Source organism: Euprymna scolopes, chromosome 27 (assembly GCF_053919585.1).
Source record: "Euprymna scolopes isolate OS-2025 chromosome 27, ASM5391958v1, whole genome shotgun sequence".
NCBI lineage: Eukaryota > Metazoa > Mollusca > Cephalopoda > Sepiida > Sepiolidae > Euprymna > Euprymna scolopes.
Window position 1 is genome coordinate 13,355 of NC_136508.1, and position 18,491 is coordinate 31,845.

Genomic DNA, 18,491 nt, shown 5'->3' on the forward strand with positions numbered 1-18,491 from the left:
ATGTTATAACTGGACATATACTAAATATAATTAGATCCATCTTAGACAATAGAAGCATACAGGTTGTCACTGACGGACATACATCCAAGCAGCATAACATTAATGTGGAAGTGCCTCATGGATCGATCCTTAGACCATTATTATTCTTGATATCCATACACGACCTCCCTGATAATATTGTGTCCAAGATGGGTATATTTGCTGATGATACAACGCTCTATAACATGAATGAGGGAAGAACGGATGTACATAAACCTAAGACAATGGCAGGATCGTTAGAAAATGACCTCCAGACAATTATGGAATGGGGCCGCAAATGGATGGTAACATTTAATCTTAGTAAAACTAAGCTGTTCTCCTTTAACAATTACAAGACGCCTGACCAACTGCCTATATTGATAAATAACACCGTACCTGAGAATTCTACCTTCAAAGTCCTTGGCCTAACATTTGCAGGCAATATAAACAGGAACAAATACATAGAGGACATTGCAAAGACTGCTGCAAAGAAGGTGGGTTCCCTCTATTGAGTTATACTATTCACACCTGAGAGTATCCTGTACCTCTACAAGGCCACCATTCGCCCATGGAGTATTGTTGTCACATCTGGGCTGGTGCATCTGGCACTAGCCTCTGCCTCTTGGATAGGGTCCAAAAAAGAGTTATCAATCTAATCGGTCCCACTATCAACTAAGCTCCAGTCCTTGTCCCATCGCCGCAATGTTGAATCTCTATGCCTGTTTTACAAATATTTTAATGGAATGTGTTCTGATCAACTCATTGCAATTGTACCCTCTCGCCATACATATCCCCGACAAACCCGCTTAGCAATAAGATCTCACCCCTTCACTGTTGAGGTCCCTAGATACTAGAAAGCTTTCTATTCTAATAGTTTCTTCCCTTAAACAGCTAGACTTTGGAATTCCCTTCCTGCTACCTGCTTCCCTGGTCGTCCTGATATGCAGAAGTTAAAATGTTACATAAACCAACATCTTTTAATCTTTCCGAGACATGGTTCCAAATAGTAGCCTTTTACATCCAAGTGGTGATATGCCTTATAAGGGGTTGACGTGAGTAAAATAAATAAATAAATCTGGTTGAGTGTATATGTGAGTATATTTATCATACAAGTGAATGTAAAATGTCAAAAATAATATACATGAAAAGTAATTATAAAATGCATGCTGAATAGGTGTGGGAGGCTGGTATATCGATCTGCAGAATAGATTTCCACATAGGAGTCAAGGACTTGGAGTCGGAGTCAGTCAAAGATATCAAAGGAGTCGGAGTCAGACTTTTACCATCCGACTCTGCAACCCTGCATTTTATAGAGTTTTGTATCATCAGCAAAGATACCCATCTCGAACACGATATTATCAGGGAGGTCACTAATGAATATGAGGTATAAAAGTGGTCTGGAGGATTGACCCATGAGATGCTCCCAAATTAATGTTATGCTGCGTGGATGTACATCCATGAATAACAACCTGGATGGTCCTATTGTCTTAGAAAATATCTAATTATATTTAGTATCTCTAGATACTCGTTCCAACAGCAAATTCTGTATATATCAGGTGTCCAGTTGCATCTTGCATCAGGATCATGTTGAGCAGTATGCTTTATAAAGATTAGCAAGCAGAATATCATTTGTTATAGTTTTAAATTACTCTTGTCCCCTGCCCCTTTGGCGTTATCCTTTCTAAGGACCCCTAGTAGTAATAAAATGACTTGGTTATCCCCATTGGCCAGAAGACCCCCTCCCGCCATTACAACATTGTAAAAGTATCACAACATGTATATTCTTTGTTAATTAACAAAACCTATATTAATGGTTTACCAGTCTCTTCTCCCATCTCAGAGATTCTTTTCAGTTCATCACAATTTTATTAACTTAAATAGATATCTCACTTCTGATGCTATTCTCTATCTATATAAGAGCCAGGTACGTCCAAGGATGGAATACTGTTGCCACATCTGGGCAGGAGCTGCTAGAAAGGACTTGTCCTGCCTTAATAGAGTTCAAAATAGACTTCGTAGCCTCGTAGGAGATGTCCTTTTCTCTTCCTTGCAACCTCTATCTCACAGAAGAGATGTTGCGAGTTTGTCTCTGATGTATCATTATTTTCATGGAAAGTGTTCGATTGAGCTTCAATCTATGGCCCCCCCCTCGCCAAACTTTCACAAGAAACACTCGTCTAGCTGTAAACACTATCAATAATTCCCCCCACTCTTTATCTGTGCCTAAACCTAAACGTAGATTCCATGAACAAAGTTTCTTTCTTAGAACTGCACGCCTGTGGAATTGTCTTCCGTTTTTCTGCTTTCCGGCTGACTACAATATGGTTGTCTTCAAGTCTAACGTAAATAAGTTCTTGATGAGCCGTTCCATATAAGTTATCAAATTTACAAAATTTTCATTACTAATGATTACTATATTGTCCAATTTCTACTGTACACTCTTTAACCCTTATCCTTGAGTGGCCTCTTGGCCTTGATAATGTGGTGATGCCTATGTTAAAAAAAAAAAAAAAAAACTAACAAAACAAAACCGAACAAAAAATAGAGAAACTACTGTCCCTGAAAGATTTGACGTCGAACTTACAGCTTCAAACTCAGATAAATTTTATAAGCACCGGAAATTGACTCTCTCCCATTCTCTTTAGATCAGACAAAACACATAACCAACTCCTTCTGCCAGTATCTGAAGCCCAAATTTGTCAGTAGTAACAAGGGAACACTCATAAAGGACATACTACTTTTCAAGCAATTGAACATAGATTTTAAAGGCCCATTACCAACTTCTTTACATGGTAACAAATGCCTCCTTACTATAATTGATGAGTATTCTTGCGTTCCTTTTGCTTTTCCCTGTAAGGAAATGACAAGCAAACAATCATCCACTGTCTAAACAAGCTATTTTCAATTTTTGGGATGTCTGATATGATACATACTGACTGAGCTGCTGATTTCCTTGTGCGAGAAATTAGAGACTTCTTACATGGACAAGTATTGCTACCTCTAGCACAAGTAGATACCACCTTGAAGGTAATGGACAGGTTGAAAAACTGAACAGCACTTTATGAAAGGCCATTCAAGTAACCTTACCCTCTAGCAACATGAAGCTGTCCTGTTGAGAAGGTGTATTGACTGATGCCCTCCCCTCAATTAGATTGTTACTCTGCACTGCCACTAATGCAACTCCTCATGATAGACTATTTAATTACAACCGTACATCCTCCTCCATGCCCATTATATGTGAGAAATCACACTAGAACTAGTAAGCTCGACCCTCCTGTTACTCTAGCTACTCTTTTAGACATCAACCCTTACTATGCTTATGTGCGACTTCTGGCACAGTCAACATGCGAGACATAGATCCTAACTCCTTATATAACGATGTACAATCCGGCACCATTTATAACGTTACCGATGTGGCAGGTGTCCTTTGATCGTACCTTGTCTCGTTACAAATTGGCCTGTTGATCGTCCTTACCCACTGTGTTTTCACGGAGGGGTGCTTTTCCTCTCGATCGAATCGTCTTTCTTCCATGTGTAGGGAGTCTCCGGGTACATCAATCACTCCACTGGTCCTTGCAGTTTGCTGAAAAAATCAAGAGTCCTCACCACAACAAACAGAACTCCGGGTTATAACAGTAACAAACTATTTATTGTTTTCATTACTTCATAACAACCACTGTCTAATTTGAGGTGACTGACTATAGTAGTGAACGATGTAAGACCAGACCAGTAAAGTCACAGAGTTCCCATTAACACAGGCTAGTTCCCATCATAACTTCAGGCCCTGGAGGGCTCCCCAAATCGGGAGCGCCTGACAAGCCCAGCCGTTCAGCTTGCTGGCTACGACTCCTCTGCGTTTAGAAATCCTTTTTCTAAATCCAACCCTTTTTCCCCCACCTCTCCTTACAAACACCTTTCTTTCTTTCTCTTAGAGCTTATCTCTACCAAACCTCAACCCCCACCTGCACTGAGGTGTTTCTACTTATTATCAAATTAGGGGTGGTTAGTCACTCCAAGTCAAACAATGCTTGGCAGTGACCCTCACCCTTGACCCACAGCTTCATATCGCTCAGCAGAGGGTTTAAAACAATTGTTAACAGATATATAACAGCAATTAGATAAAAACAAATTATTATTTGTTTTTTTCTCTATCTGACAAAATCCCATAGACATTTGTTTTGTCCCAATCAGACATTAACACCCCCCCTCTTCTGCCCTCTCTTCCTCTATTTGAAAAACAAGACCATCTCTTTTGACATGTAGATAATTCCAAATCTGTCTCCCTTTTTGAGGCAACATCTGCTTTGCATCTAACAAGCTTACAATGACACATCGGCGGCTGGTCCTATTTTCCTAGCTAAGGTTTTGTATTTCTCTGCACTCCCTCACACCTTCCCGTCCGGTCAAACACCCTCTCTCACTGCAATATGCACCTCTCTGCATGCATGACACCAAATAGTGTCATACTCAAATGAAAAAGACTTTTATAATAAAAACAACCCTGCTAGCCCCGAGGCTTCTCAAGAACTATCAACTGATGAAAGCGCAGCCGATGAAGAGGAGAAGAATCCTTTGCCCAACCCTGAAGAAACAACACCTCTCAAAAAATTAATGCAAAGGACCTAAATTCCCACAAATCAGTATGAAAACCGTCCAGAGTACGAAGACTCCCAAGTAAATTTAAGGATTTCATAACTTGATGCTGGACAGACAATCTTTACTGATCCTCTTCATACCCCCCCTTTCATAACAATTCTTGAAGGAGAAAATGTTATAGCTTAAAATTACCCTTGTCCCCCTGCCCTTTGACTTTATTCCTTCCAAAGATCTCCAGTGGCAATAAAATAACATAGGTTATCTCCCTTGGCTGGAAGAAGCCCTCTGTCATTACAACACTGTACAAGAATAACAGCACATGTATTCTCAGTTAGTTAGTTAATAAAGCATGTATTAATGGTTTACCAGTCTCTTTTCCGTTCTTAGATGTTTTTTTCAGTTCATCACATCGTTTGCTTGCATAATCTTCCAGAGGGCGTTGCAATTGATAGCAATGAAATCAATGAAACAGTTTTGTCATTTTTGAGACTTTTGATAACAGTAACATCTTCAAGCATAAGAGTAGTTGTTTAGTAGTCATAAGGAATTGAATCAGCATTATTCATAAGAGCAGCTGATGGGGGCTGTTGTTGCTTAGCAGATTGGTCTCTCCAGTGAACGAGACATTGAGATTGGTGCGTGGTTTCCCATTTTGGTTCAAGATTGTTTGGATATCACCAAGGCCTGTCTTTGTGCTCAAATTATTCATAAGAGCAGCTGATGGGGGCTGTTGTTGCTTAGCAGATTGGTCTCTCCAGTGAACGAGACATTGAGATTGGTGCGTGGTTTCCCATTTTGGTTCAAGATTGTTTGGATATCACCAAGGCCTGTCTTTGTGCTCAAATGTGCTATAAAGTTTATGGATGTCTCCGATAGCTGAAGTATATTCAATGTATTTTGATCAACATGAATAGAATGAGTATTTTCAATGTTATCAGATTTGTTGTAGTGTACTTGATTTACCTTTACAGCAATTTCAATTGTTTTGTCGGAGATCTGATCTTTGTGTTTTTGCTTAATGGTTCTGAGCATGTGAGACATAAAATTATGCATGACAGTTTTTCAAAACTAATCTGAGATAGTATCTTCAGATTGGTGTGGTTTGAAACCTTTGAATTGATTATATAGTTCTCTGGAAAATGCATTATTGGTTTGTTTACTTTTCAGTTTCGAAATATTATACCCGAGAAAGCATGTAGCTTGACAGCCATGTTGCTTTGCCCATTCCAATATACGATCAAAATCAAATTTGCTATCAGTTCTACATGCTGGAACACTCAACAATCAAGAAGACTTGGCAACCAGCAGTGTTTAACAAGAAATTGGTTGATTTAGTTAGTTGTTACACTATCCTTTAAATACCAAGTAAGTAGGTGTGGCCATAATGGTAAAGTGCCTGCTAAAAATGGATATTGGCTGCAACAAAGGTGACAGATAATTTGACATTAGAAAATTAGTTTCCAATTACAAATCGTCCAAGAATATGATGTTGCTAATGTTGCCTGTGTCTATGTGAGCATTCTAATCAATAATTAGAAGATCACTGGTAAGAATGCAACCAACAGTAGCCTGCAAGTTATTGTAGAAAGAGTCTTCATCTTGTTTATTAGTATCATGGTTGGGAGCATAGACGCCAAGCACACCAACATTCAGAACCAAACCTTTTAGCAGATACAAGCCAGAGTGGAGGAAATAGATTGGTTATTAGGTGAATAATGATACATTGGTATTAGCACTGAAAGCAAAGGCAATTCTATGAAGACCAGAGGTATTGGTCAGACTGTTTTAGCAAAGGTGAAATGAGGTGTTGAATTGAGGAAATTTGAATTTAAGATTTCAGCTTTTTTTTTAGCAACACAGCCCTGCATGCTGATTTATACAAATTTACATTTTTACAACTTAAATGACCAAAAAATACTCAGTCCATATTGGGAAACTTAGACACAAGGTCAAATTCTAGTGAAAATTCAGTTCTTCCCAAAGGTGGGTGGGGGTGGGGGGCTCTGAATGCATAAGAAAATAACCTTTCTGATCACATTGTCATTCTCTATCATATCAGGAAGTGGTTATCTTATTTCCTTGGTGTTTATATACAAAACCAAGAATCCAGAAATAGAAAAATTCGATATAAGGAATACTTCAATGACATTTAAAGAAAAATTTTATAGGTATAAACTTTCATTCAATTATGAAAGGTATGTAAGGGACACCTCACTATTGCTATATTATTAGAAATTAATCAAGGATTAAAAAAAAACAATAATAGGATGGGACGAAAAGCTAAAGTTTGTGGATCACTAAACTCATTGTATTTTTGTGACTGAATGAAAACCTTGAGATAATTAGATTTAAAGATATAAAAAAATTATTGAACATTAAACAGAAATCAGTGAATATCTGTAAACACTTAAAGGAACATACACTTAGTAGACTCTGAATTTCTTAAGAAATAACACAATAAACCTTCCCCAACATCTTTAAAAAGTCTAAGTACTGGTACAGATTTAATCATTAGTCAGAGTTCAACTCTGTAATATTATCCATCAATGTTAAAAAACATGGGTTTAAAGTAAGTATAGATATATAAAATAAGTCACATAGTAAAATTGTTAAAAACTCAGATAGTAGATGGAATAGATCAGTAAGTAAGACAGTAGCTTATCCAAAAGTGAGTAGGATTATCATATCATGTAAGAAAAAGAAGGTAAGTGCAGTATGTAAAATGAATATGGGTAAGCATGTATGATAGTATTCAGTAAATAAAATAAAGATATATGAAGATTAATATATATATATGTTCAAAAGAAGCATGTGGTAATATATGAAAATAGGAGTATGCGGATATGTGAACATTATAGTTTATATATATATATATATATATATATATATATATATATATATATATATATATATATATATATATATGTAGCTAATATCTAATTTAAAGGAAAAACACTAAGAAAAAAAAACAGACGGAAGAGATAAATTTGGTTTAATCCACCTTCTAATTTTAATTACATTTTCACCCCAAACAAGGCAAATTGCCACTTTGGTGTAGGGGGCTACTATCACAAGCAACGACTACTGAGGTACTATGTAGGGATTTTGGCAGCAAGATGTCGGTTCACGTTACACTTGAACTTCTGCATGTCAGTACAGTTGGGAAAGCAGGGACCTGGAATGGAATTCCAGAGTCTAGCGGTTCTGGGGAAGAAACTACTGGAGTAGAAAGATCTTTTACATCTAGGGACCTCTACAGTGTGGGGGTGGGATTTAGCTGCCTGTCGGGTTTGTCGAAGGTGTCTACGTCGTTGGGGCACAAGTGTCTGCAGTTCGCCAAAGCATTCACCATGAAAATACTTGTAGAACGGGTAGAGGGATGCAACATTTCGTTGATGAGATAGAGGCTGAAGCTTAGATGCCAGTTCAGGGCCTATCAGGTTGGCGACTCTCTTTTGAACCTTGTCAAGAAGCGAGAGACTAGTAGCAGATGCACCAGCCCAAATATGACAGCAATACTCCATACATGGGCGAATGGTGGCCTTATAGAGGTACAGGATACTTTCGGATGTTAGTAGTTTTCTAGCATGGTAGAGAGAGCCTACCTTCTTCGCAGCAGCCCTGGCAATGCGTTCAATGTAATTGTTCCAACTCATGTTTCCTGTGAATGTTAGGCCAAGCAGTTTGAAAGATGTACTCTCAGATAAAGAGTCACTATCCATTGCTATTGGTGGCAGAGAAAGTTTCTTGTAATTATTGAAGGAAACCAGTTTAGTCTTGGCAGCATTGAATGTGACCATCCATTTTTGTCCCCATTCCACTACAGATTGGAGGTCATCCTCTAGTGTTTTTGCTATTTCTTTAGATATGTGTTCATTAGTTTTCCTGTCAGGCCTGTTATAGAGTGTGGTGTCATCAGCATATATACCCATGTCAGAGGCAATTCTGTCGAGGAGGTAATTTATGAATATTAGGAACAATACAGGTCCAAGGATAGACCCCAGAGGCACTCCCGCATTTATATCATATTGTTTAGATGTACAACCGTCGAGGACAATCTGGATTTTTCTCTTATCTAAGAAGGATTTAATTATGTTAAGTATTCTACCAGTGATACCGTATGATCTAATTTTCCTGAGGAGACCCTCATGCCATACCCTGTCAAAAGCCTTAGATATATCTAGGGCTACCGCTCTGCCCTCCCCCGCTTTGTCCAGTGAATGGTATATACGTTCAGAGATTACAGTGAGGATGTCTGCTGTGGAACAGGCTTGTCTAAATCCATATTGTTGGTCAGTCAGAAGTTTAGCATCTGTAAGGTGATGGACTAGAGCATGGTTAATTATGGTCCCAAATATTTTGGCGAAAAGTGGGAGGAGGCTAATGGGGCGATAATTTGATGGGTCAGTCCTTTCGCCAGAATTCTTGAATACTGGTACCACAGAAGCAGTTTCCCAACAGCCTGTAAAGCAAGATTCATTAAGGCATTTGTTGTAGAGTTTGGAGAGAACTGGAGCTACTTCAGCTGAGCACTTTTTTAATAGCACAGCTGGGATAGATCGGGTCCACATGCTTTTGAAGTATCAAAGTTTTTTATGATAGCATGCACCTGCGCAGGGATGATTTTGAGATCGTCTAGCGTGGCATCTGTCCGCAAAGGAAATCAGGTAGAGGGTGGTTGGAAGGGTCCAGTGTGGAGTTTGAGGCAAACCGACTGGCAAGCATGTTAGCCTTCTCGGTTGCTGAGCAAACAACCTCGTGATTGCTGGTTAGTGGGGGAATTGTTGATTGCCCATTATTTACTACACTGTTGTAGATTTTCCAGAAGTCTCAAGTTCTTAATTTTTGTGCTTCAATGCGTTTTTTAGTGGTTTCAGTAAATTCTCTCTTAGCTGTCACTATTTCTTTCTTAATGTTACTTCTAGCTTCTATATACTTCTGTCTGTTTGAACTGGACTTATGTCGGTTAAATTTGCCGTATGCATGCTGCCTTTGAGCAATGGCAGTTGCGCAAGTAGAAGTAAACCATTGGGGAGAGTGGGGCTTGCTATAAAATTTCTGCATGGGAACATATGCTTCAATTACTGTTTTTAACCATTCAGTGGTCTCATTTGCACACTGTTCAGCAGGAAGAGAAAAAATATTTCCCCACAGGGCATCTCTGATAAGATCTCTGATGGCTTCCCAGTCAGCCTTTTTATAATATCTCATTGTTTTGAGCACTGATTCTTCAGTTTTGGGTCTAGAGCTTTAGGGCGATTTCGACCATTATCACTGCATTATCAGCGTTCTCGAGTGGGTTGTCAGCATTTGTTATACAATCATCGGGAACTGTGGTCAGAAACAGATCTAGAAGTGATGCGTGTTGTTCTTGCTGGTCAGGGAAACGTCAAAATAAGAACCCAAAAGAATTTTACCAAATTATTGAAATAAATTGTCCCCAGGAAGTAAATATGGTGAAATAATAAATAAGAACACAGTGAAAATATCATTCTCAACTTCAAATAACTAAAACAATTATAAGCTCTAAAAATGTAAAATTAATCAAAAATGTGAATAATAGAGATGATGTCATACAGGAATCAAATGCACTAAAAAGAAACTAAATTCAGAAATCTTAAAGAATGCCCACTTAATGAAAATTGCTTAACCTCTGATATTGTATACAAATGTGAAGTTATAACAGATAATAATACTACAAAATACCTAGGATCCATAAATCACTAGTTTAAGGATAGATTTTATAATCACTTAACATCCTTTAAGATAACTACAGAAAATGAAAATATGTCTACTAATGATGAAAACAACAATAATGAAGATAACAATAACAATAAGTATGAATAGAATGATAAAAAGAAAAATAAGAAAAATTTAACTTCCCTAGGAGATTGAATAAGAGAAATTCTGAAAAAATAAAATTGAATATGAACTAAAATGGTCTATACTTGGTAGGGCGAGCAAATACAAACCGAGTAAAGCAAAAAGTTGCAACCTGTGTATTCTTGAGACTTACCACATTTACATCTAAGGCAGATTCATTAAATAAGTGTCAAGATGTTATTTAAGTGTGCTTACACAGGAATAGATATTAATTATCCCGCCTTAAACCAGATTAAATACAATAATGTAAGTAAATTAGGGATGCTTGGAAGGTAGGTCAGTTGTCAGATTATTACATAAACTCTATTCATAACAAATAAATATCAGTAAATTAACCTAATATTGAATCCTAAAATTAAACATATAATGTTAAGTACAATATATTCTAATCATATAAGATTATATAACCATCTATAAAAAATTAGCATCAAATTTAAGAAATTTTACTGAATTAAAACAACTAGAAATTATCACGGGTAGGTAAGATACTGAAGACCATAATAAATTATGGTTTTAAAGTCCTACCTGTTTGTAGATGAGAATAGACAAACTCCATCGACTGAAAAATGCTGATATACAATAGGTATACATGAAAAATAAGTTATATTTATCTAATGAAATCATACATTAAGATAAATATATAAACCAGTAAATCTTGAAGCAATGATACATATTGAATTATAAGTAAAATCCAATTAAGTGAACTGAAGTTTAAGCTGTACATTTCAGTCACAAAATAGTGATTAGTAGCAATTATAGGTAATTGAAAAAAAAATTATTTAATTGAATGTTAATTGAACATTATGACACCATGCAATCATAATAATAACCATATATTTTTGGAGAACACAACTTAAACCTTTGAAAATTTTCAGTAATTAGAAGTTAGTATGGATAATTGATACAAATCATTAAATTGCATGTTGTCAAACATCTTTCTTGAAAATTAAGACACCATGAAATCATAATAATAACTACATATTTTTAGAATACAACTTAAACATAAGTTAACTTGCTAATCAATATCAAGGATTTAGAGAATACTTATTTGAGAAATTTTTAAAATCATACACATGCTAATATACTGTACCCATCATCACCATCGTCATGATCATTGAGGAATCCCGCTGTTTTAAATGCTCCTTCAATTTGAACTTTGCACAAAACACTGCAACTCATGACTCTTTGTCTAGAAATTTTTTTTAGGATATATTTCTTCTTTTTTCCCTCTTCTTCCTTTCTCTTGAGTTTGTTTTACTGCTGCTGATGTTGTCAGAAAACATTGTTGTACAAGGAACTATATGTACTTTTCTTTCAGATTATTCCTTCAGGAAAATGAGGAAATAAATTCCTTGCTATAAAAGAACACTCTCGGAACATTATTTCAGATAATAAGTTATCTTTGTCTGCAGATATTTCAACTAATCTACTGGAGAGGATTTTATTTTTAAATGAATGACATTACAAAATGTAAGCTTAAATTGCAAACAAAGGGAGGAAACTTTTTTCGACTTTGCTAAAGTATTTCAACCTTTCTAAAAGAAAAAAACTCCTATGTTAGTTGAAATCTCATATTATAGCAGTAAGTAAAAAAAAAGGGCTTCTCAACTTTTCTTTCTGTCTTTCGTAATTGTTACCACACAAGGGATTTTTTTTTGTAGCTCAGAACAAAATCTTAGCAGCAGATAGCTCAAGAACGTTTTTTGGCTTTAAGTTTCTTTTTTTCTTTTCTTAAAAAAAATTATTTGTTTATTTCTATCCATCAAGTCTTTTTTCTTTTCATTTTTTTTTTTTGTTGCTTTTCTTTATCTTTGTATTGGTAACGTTTTTATATGTCGAAGTGACCTTTATTGAAAGTGATGATAATAATTTCAACATTTGCTCTACGTATCATATGTGTTGGATTTGTTTTTATTCATTTATGTTTAAATCTATTGTATCCACCATCACCATCATCATGATCATTGAGGATTCCTGCCATTTTAAACGCTTCTTCAATTTAAACTTTACACATAACACCGCAATGATAAATCCTTGCTCTAATTATATGTGTTGGATTTGTTTTTATTTATTTATGTTTAAATCTATTTGATTGTATCATTCATCATCATCTGTGGAAAACAAGTACATGCTTCAAAAAGGTCTAGTTTGCCTGGCCTGGGTCGCAAGGAAGCGCTCCTGCTGGTCTACAAAATAGCCAATATAGGCATGTGCAACAGATTTACCTATGCCAGTCAAACTTCTATCCCATACAAATGGGAGGGTGTGAAAGACAAATGTTGAGTGCCTTAAAACCGAGCTTCAAATGCCAACCTCCTTCAACAAGAATATACATGCGGGGTTGGGGACCACTTGCGAATTTCATATTCTCTAGAAATTCCTCCTAAAAATAAAAATGAATTCTACTTCTACCTCAACTATGACTCCTGTTATAGCGTTGGTGAAAACCAATACCCTCTCTGTCTCAGCGCAGCGAGTGCCTAGTCAGCAAACTGGGATTATTAGACCTAAATCAGTCCATCTTTTTGTATGTTGGAATGTGTGCATGTTGAAACTCAATGAAACTCAAGTACTGATAGCACATTCCCTCCACCAGTACAACGTCAATATAGCCTTTCTTTTGGAGGTCAGTCTTGCAGATCATGGCAACAAGACATTCAAAATATATCAAAATGACGCATCTTATAACCTTTATTACAGCAGTCCTACAGATGGATCCAGTCGCCATGGTGTGGCATTAGTCCTAAATGATCAGGCAAATAACGCTCTCCTTATCTAGGAGCCAATCTCTTCAATCTTACCTGTGTCTGTCTGTGAGGTGCCTTTTTCAACATCAGTGTAGTGGCTGTGTACACCCCACTCTTGATGCTGATGATGTCACCAAAGACACCTTCTATGATAGCCTGCAGGCTGTTATGGATAGTATTCCAGCAAGAGACTTCTTAAAGGTTGCAGGTGACTTCAACACTTGCACCGGCCCTGGAGTCCCAAACACACATATTGTTGACCCCTTTGCTGTTGGTGACAGTTGCTTGAACATCGATCGTCTCATCAACTTTGCTGCTGTAAACCAGATGACAGTGTTGAGCAGCAATTTCCAGCATCCACCAAGTGACATCACTTTGTACTCCAATAATGGAGTCACTTGTAACCAGATCGACCATGTTCTCATCAGAACCCGCTGAGCCTCAAAGCATGCCAGACTGCCGTTCATAACGAGGAGCAGAGACCGGCAATGAGCATGGCTCCGATCATATGATGGTCCACATAAAGCTATGCCTCAACCTAAAAACCAACCCATCCACAAACCGCTGTACAAAATAGGGCATATCACAAATCAAATACAAAATAGGGCATATCACAAATCAAATACAAAATAGGGCATATCACAAATCAAATGCCAGGAGATCAAAGCTGAGTTCAAGCTCTAGATATCAAACCGTTTCAACCCAAAGTGTCCACAGCTGAGGATATCTGACAGTTCATCAAAAACAGCATGAATGAAGTTACCCAACAGACCCTGGGTAAAACCAGATGGCATGCAAAGAACGATCTCTGGCCACACTATTGAGCTTGCCAACAAAACAAAACAAACCCGTTGTTCTGGATGCAATGACTTCCACCAGCTGCGCTGAGTGACTGCAAACTCTGCAAGGACTGACAAAATGCCCACTGGACAAAAATTGCCGAAGATATGAAGCATGCAGCATCCATAGGGGATACGAGGAAGCTTTAAAGTGATCTCCAGTCCAGCACCAAACCATTCCAAGAAAGCAGTGAGGTGATCCTAAACCAGCAAGGAGAACCCATTTCCAATCTCGATAAGCACATACAACAATGGAGTGACCACTTCGCTGCGATGCTCAACTATGATAGCAACACCTCGAAACTGAATCTGATTAACACCCCAAATACATACGACTATGACAACTTTATCCCAATGCTGGACAAAATCCAAGATGTCATCAAAAAGCTAAAAAACAACAAAGCAGCTGGAGAGGATGGCATCCCTGCTGAAATCTTTAAAAATGCACTAGACTTGGTGGGCCCTGGTCTTTCAACAAAAAAAAAGAGACAAACGCTGTTGCAGCAACTACTGCAGAATAAGCTTCATCTATGTTGCCGCCAAAATCTTTGCTTCTATATTACTGAAAAGGTTTCAGAGAGAATATGACACCAGAACTAGCCCCAACTAAAAAAAGTCTGCACATACGGTCAAAAGTCTAACTTCTTTGAAATACACTTGGGAGTCCATCAAGGTTGTGCTCTCTTACCCACACTATTCAACTATGCTATTGACTGGATCACCTCCAATTCTCTAGCCAATTTCCCCAGTGTCAAGTGAGCCATGACCTACACATCTCTGATCTCGACTATGTTAATGATATAGCTATCTTATGCAAAAGCTCTGATGATATTCAAGCAGTTACTCAGATGCAAATTTTTGCTTCAAAAGATAGGAATGAAATGTGACAAAGACAAAATTACTAGTGGCTGGATTCTCCCCAAATGATTTACAACCAATTTACCTCAACAGAGAAATCCTTGACGAGGTTCCATGTTTTAAATATATGGGTCCTATTATCACCACAACAGGCCAAGGTTAAGAGGATATTAGCAACCATATCAACAATGCCCATGTTGCTTTCTGCTGCCTTCACACCTGACTGGTCCAGAAATTAAATCAAATTCGGTACAAAAGTTTGAATATACCAAGCTCTTATCTGCACCCTTGTCCTATATGAATGCGAAACCTGGGTAGTACAGATTTGTGACCTGCACAGACTGGAAGTTTTTGACTGCCAATGTCTACACCAAATCCTTTGGGTTCGCTGCCACCAATTCATCCCAAACACCACTATCTGTTCCTGCTGCTGAATACCATCCCCCAAACAGACCCTCCTTTTAAGATGTCTGTGATTGTTTGGTCACACTCTGCACTGGCAACCAGATGATGCCATTCATATCACCATCAATCCAGTTCCACTCCAGGGTTGGAAGAAATGATGCAGTGGTCAGCCGAAAACATGGTTTTTAACACGGTGAAGCAAGATGCTGATCTGCTCCTGTGTTATTGTTTCTACGGATTGTGCCACTGGAACTGCAAATAGCTGGACTTGCTCCAAACCGATGTGCCTGGGTGGCATCTATACAAGATGCAGAGAATTCAGTTGGAGGAGCTGGCTCAACCAACCCCATGGTGAACGCTAACACAACAACATGTTAATATAAATTATACCAGAAGTTAGAATTATATAATAATTTACAACAAGAAATAAAGCATATTAAATTAGAACCAAATATAACTATTAACCATACCAATAGTTAGGTAAACATTAATAAATATAAATTACATTTGATAATACATACACAGAGAAATATCAATAGAAGGCAAATTATAAAATATAGAAAAAGTGAGATAGGAGGAAGATTTGAATTTAAAGGAATATGTGGAAATGATAGGACGGAAAGCATTTCGATACAATAATTTTAACAACTGTAGATAAATATATTAAATCAATTTTTAACTTAGAATATTAAATTATTGTAAAATGTAGAACTATTTTGACGATAAAATAATTCAGTCAGTGTAAATGGATTGATTCATGTTGCTTGTATATGGAAATTTATAATAGAAAGCAAACAGAAAATATTTTTCCTGATGTAGAAAATAAATCTACTAATAAAAATCGAAATATACTTAAATGATCAATATGCTTTACTTCAATAATCTAATCTCTATTAGGATCAGAAAATATTCATAATTAGACCTCAATTAAATATAGTAAAGGAAAAAATCTAGGATTATAAAAGGAAAAAAAAGATTAAAAATAATTTTTAAAAATGACTACAATATTAAATTTATAACATTAAGGAATATCCATAATGTGATATTGATTAGAAAGTGTAAGCTTGATAACAAAAACAATTTAACGAATAAATAAATAACTTCAGATTCAACCAAATAAAAAGTTCAATTATATTTAATTTGAAAAATTAACAGAATTACTTCCCTTAAACTGTTAATAAAATATTTAAAGGAAAAACTTATATCAAATAATCAAATTAGTATGTTCAATGTAAACAAATCGATGTAAAAATTTTTTTAAATATATATAAATATAACAGTTAACATTTATTTAGTGATTAAGGCTACCAAATAAATTTATCAAATTTTAAATATCAAACCAATCCTTCTCATAAGTAAACAAAAAGAAATTAAATGTGCAGTTTTGAATTTAATGGTAAACATTTGAATGTATAAAAAGTATTTTAATGGCAACATACATTATAAATACAACAATTAATATAACTTAAAAACAGAACAAGAACGTGGTAAAATAAATAATGAAATAAAATATAAATAAGATGATATACACAAAAAACAAAACAAAAAAATTAAAAAAAAACAACATAATAATTAATATCCGCTGAGATACGAAAATAATCAAATTAGGATAAACACAGTATGAAAATCATCTTCATAACAATGAAAGTGTTGGCAATGTGTGCCAGTTATTTGAACCATGTAAGGTGTTCAAAATAATGTTTTTCTTGTTTTTTTTAAGGAACTCATTTGATAAGTAAACCACTAAAATATGACAAAGACATCATTTTGTTGATTTGTTAGTTGCAAACAAAACGATAGTGTAATAATTTTCCTTTGGAAATGTAATAAACTACCAACAAAGGAGAATTGATTTTGGATTTTTGAAAATTATTATATTACAATATATATATATATATATATATATATATATATATATATATATATATATATATATATTTATCTATTTATCTATTTATTTAAATGGATAGAAGGTCAGAAAAACATTTAAATAAATAAATATTAAGCTCTTATATCGAAAAAAGGTTATTTCTTTGTAATTGAGCACTTTATTAGAATTCTTTCCCAAAAAACGGTAAACAAATATATATATATATATATATATATATATATAATAGATTCTCTCTTAAAGCACCAATGCAATGAAAATAAAATGGATAATACAAATAATGGGTCATATAAATAAGATTAAACCAGTAGTATGTAGAAAACAAATTTTATAAAAATGAATTTTAATTGTAATTTAAATTGTTGCACTGCAATTTTAATCTGAAATATAATGCTCTTCACTCTTCTTATCTAAATTAGAGTGTTATATGTAAATCATTATTTACAAATTAATAATCTATTTGGTACAAAAATTAATGTAAATACATAAGTATATGAGTATATGTCTATGTGTCTGTGTTGTATCTGTATATAAAATTTTGAATGTAGATACACATGTATTATTTAATGTATATATAGGGAAATGTTAAGAGTCAATGTCATATTATAATTACTGGGTGGCATTAGGGCGAGGTTATCAGGTTAGAGAGTGGTCAATAAGTCCCAGACCTTGGCATTTATAAAATCTAGAAAGAGGGTAATAAAAATAGTAAACAATAATAAAAGAAGAAAAATAATGTGGATAAGAATTTATACAAGGAATTTTACCTCCCAAATTTTAAGCCCCCTATTCCCCACCTGATCACTGACCCATTATATCCATTCTGTATTCAGTTATTTCCATCTTTTCCTTTGTGGATTTCAATTCCTTTTCAAATAATGAGGAACTTTGTATAAAAGAATAACGATTCAGAATCTTGTTTCATTGTTAAAACATCTTGCCTGAGGATACCAAAGAATTGTAGCAGAAACATGTATGCAACTATACAGCCAATAATGTTTGTATAAATAAACATACTACGATTATTACGCTCTACTTGTCATTGAGCACTTTTTGTTAACCACCTGTTTCAGTGGATTTACATCTAGGAAACTACAGCGATACAATCATTATATACATATTATTTCATGCATACACACATACAATATTAAGGTGATATAATATATTGTGTATATATTTCCAGTATTTACTTAAACTGGTCATTATATGCAAGAGTTTAGTAGCCTTTAATTGCATGATTTCTTAGAAATATGGACG

General features: G+C 35.5%; 1 protein-coding gene across 1 annotated transcript in view; it reads right to left on the reverse strand.

Moving 5' to 3' along the window:
• Positions 1–18,491, reverse strand: part of LOC145248631 (TLC domain-containing protein 5-like) — a gene marked incomplete at its 3' end in the record, with an annotated part of 51,969 nt that overhangs the window by 13,350 nt on the left and 20,128 nt on the right. The gene's annotated exons all lie outside the window — the stretch shown is intronic.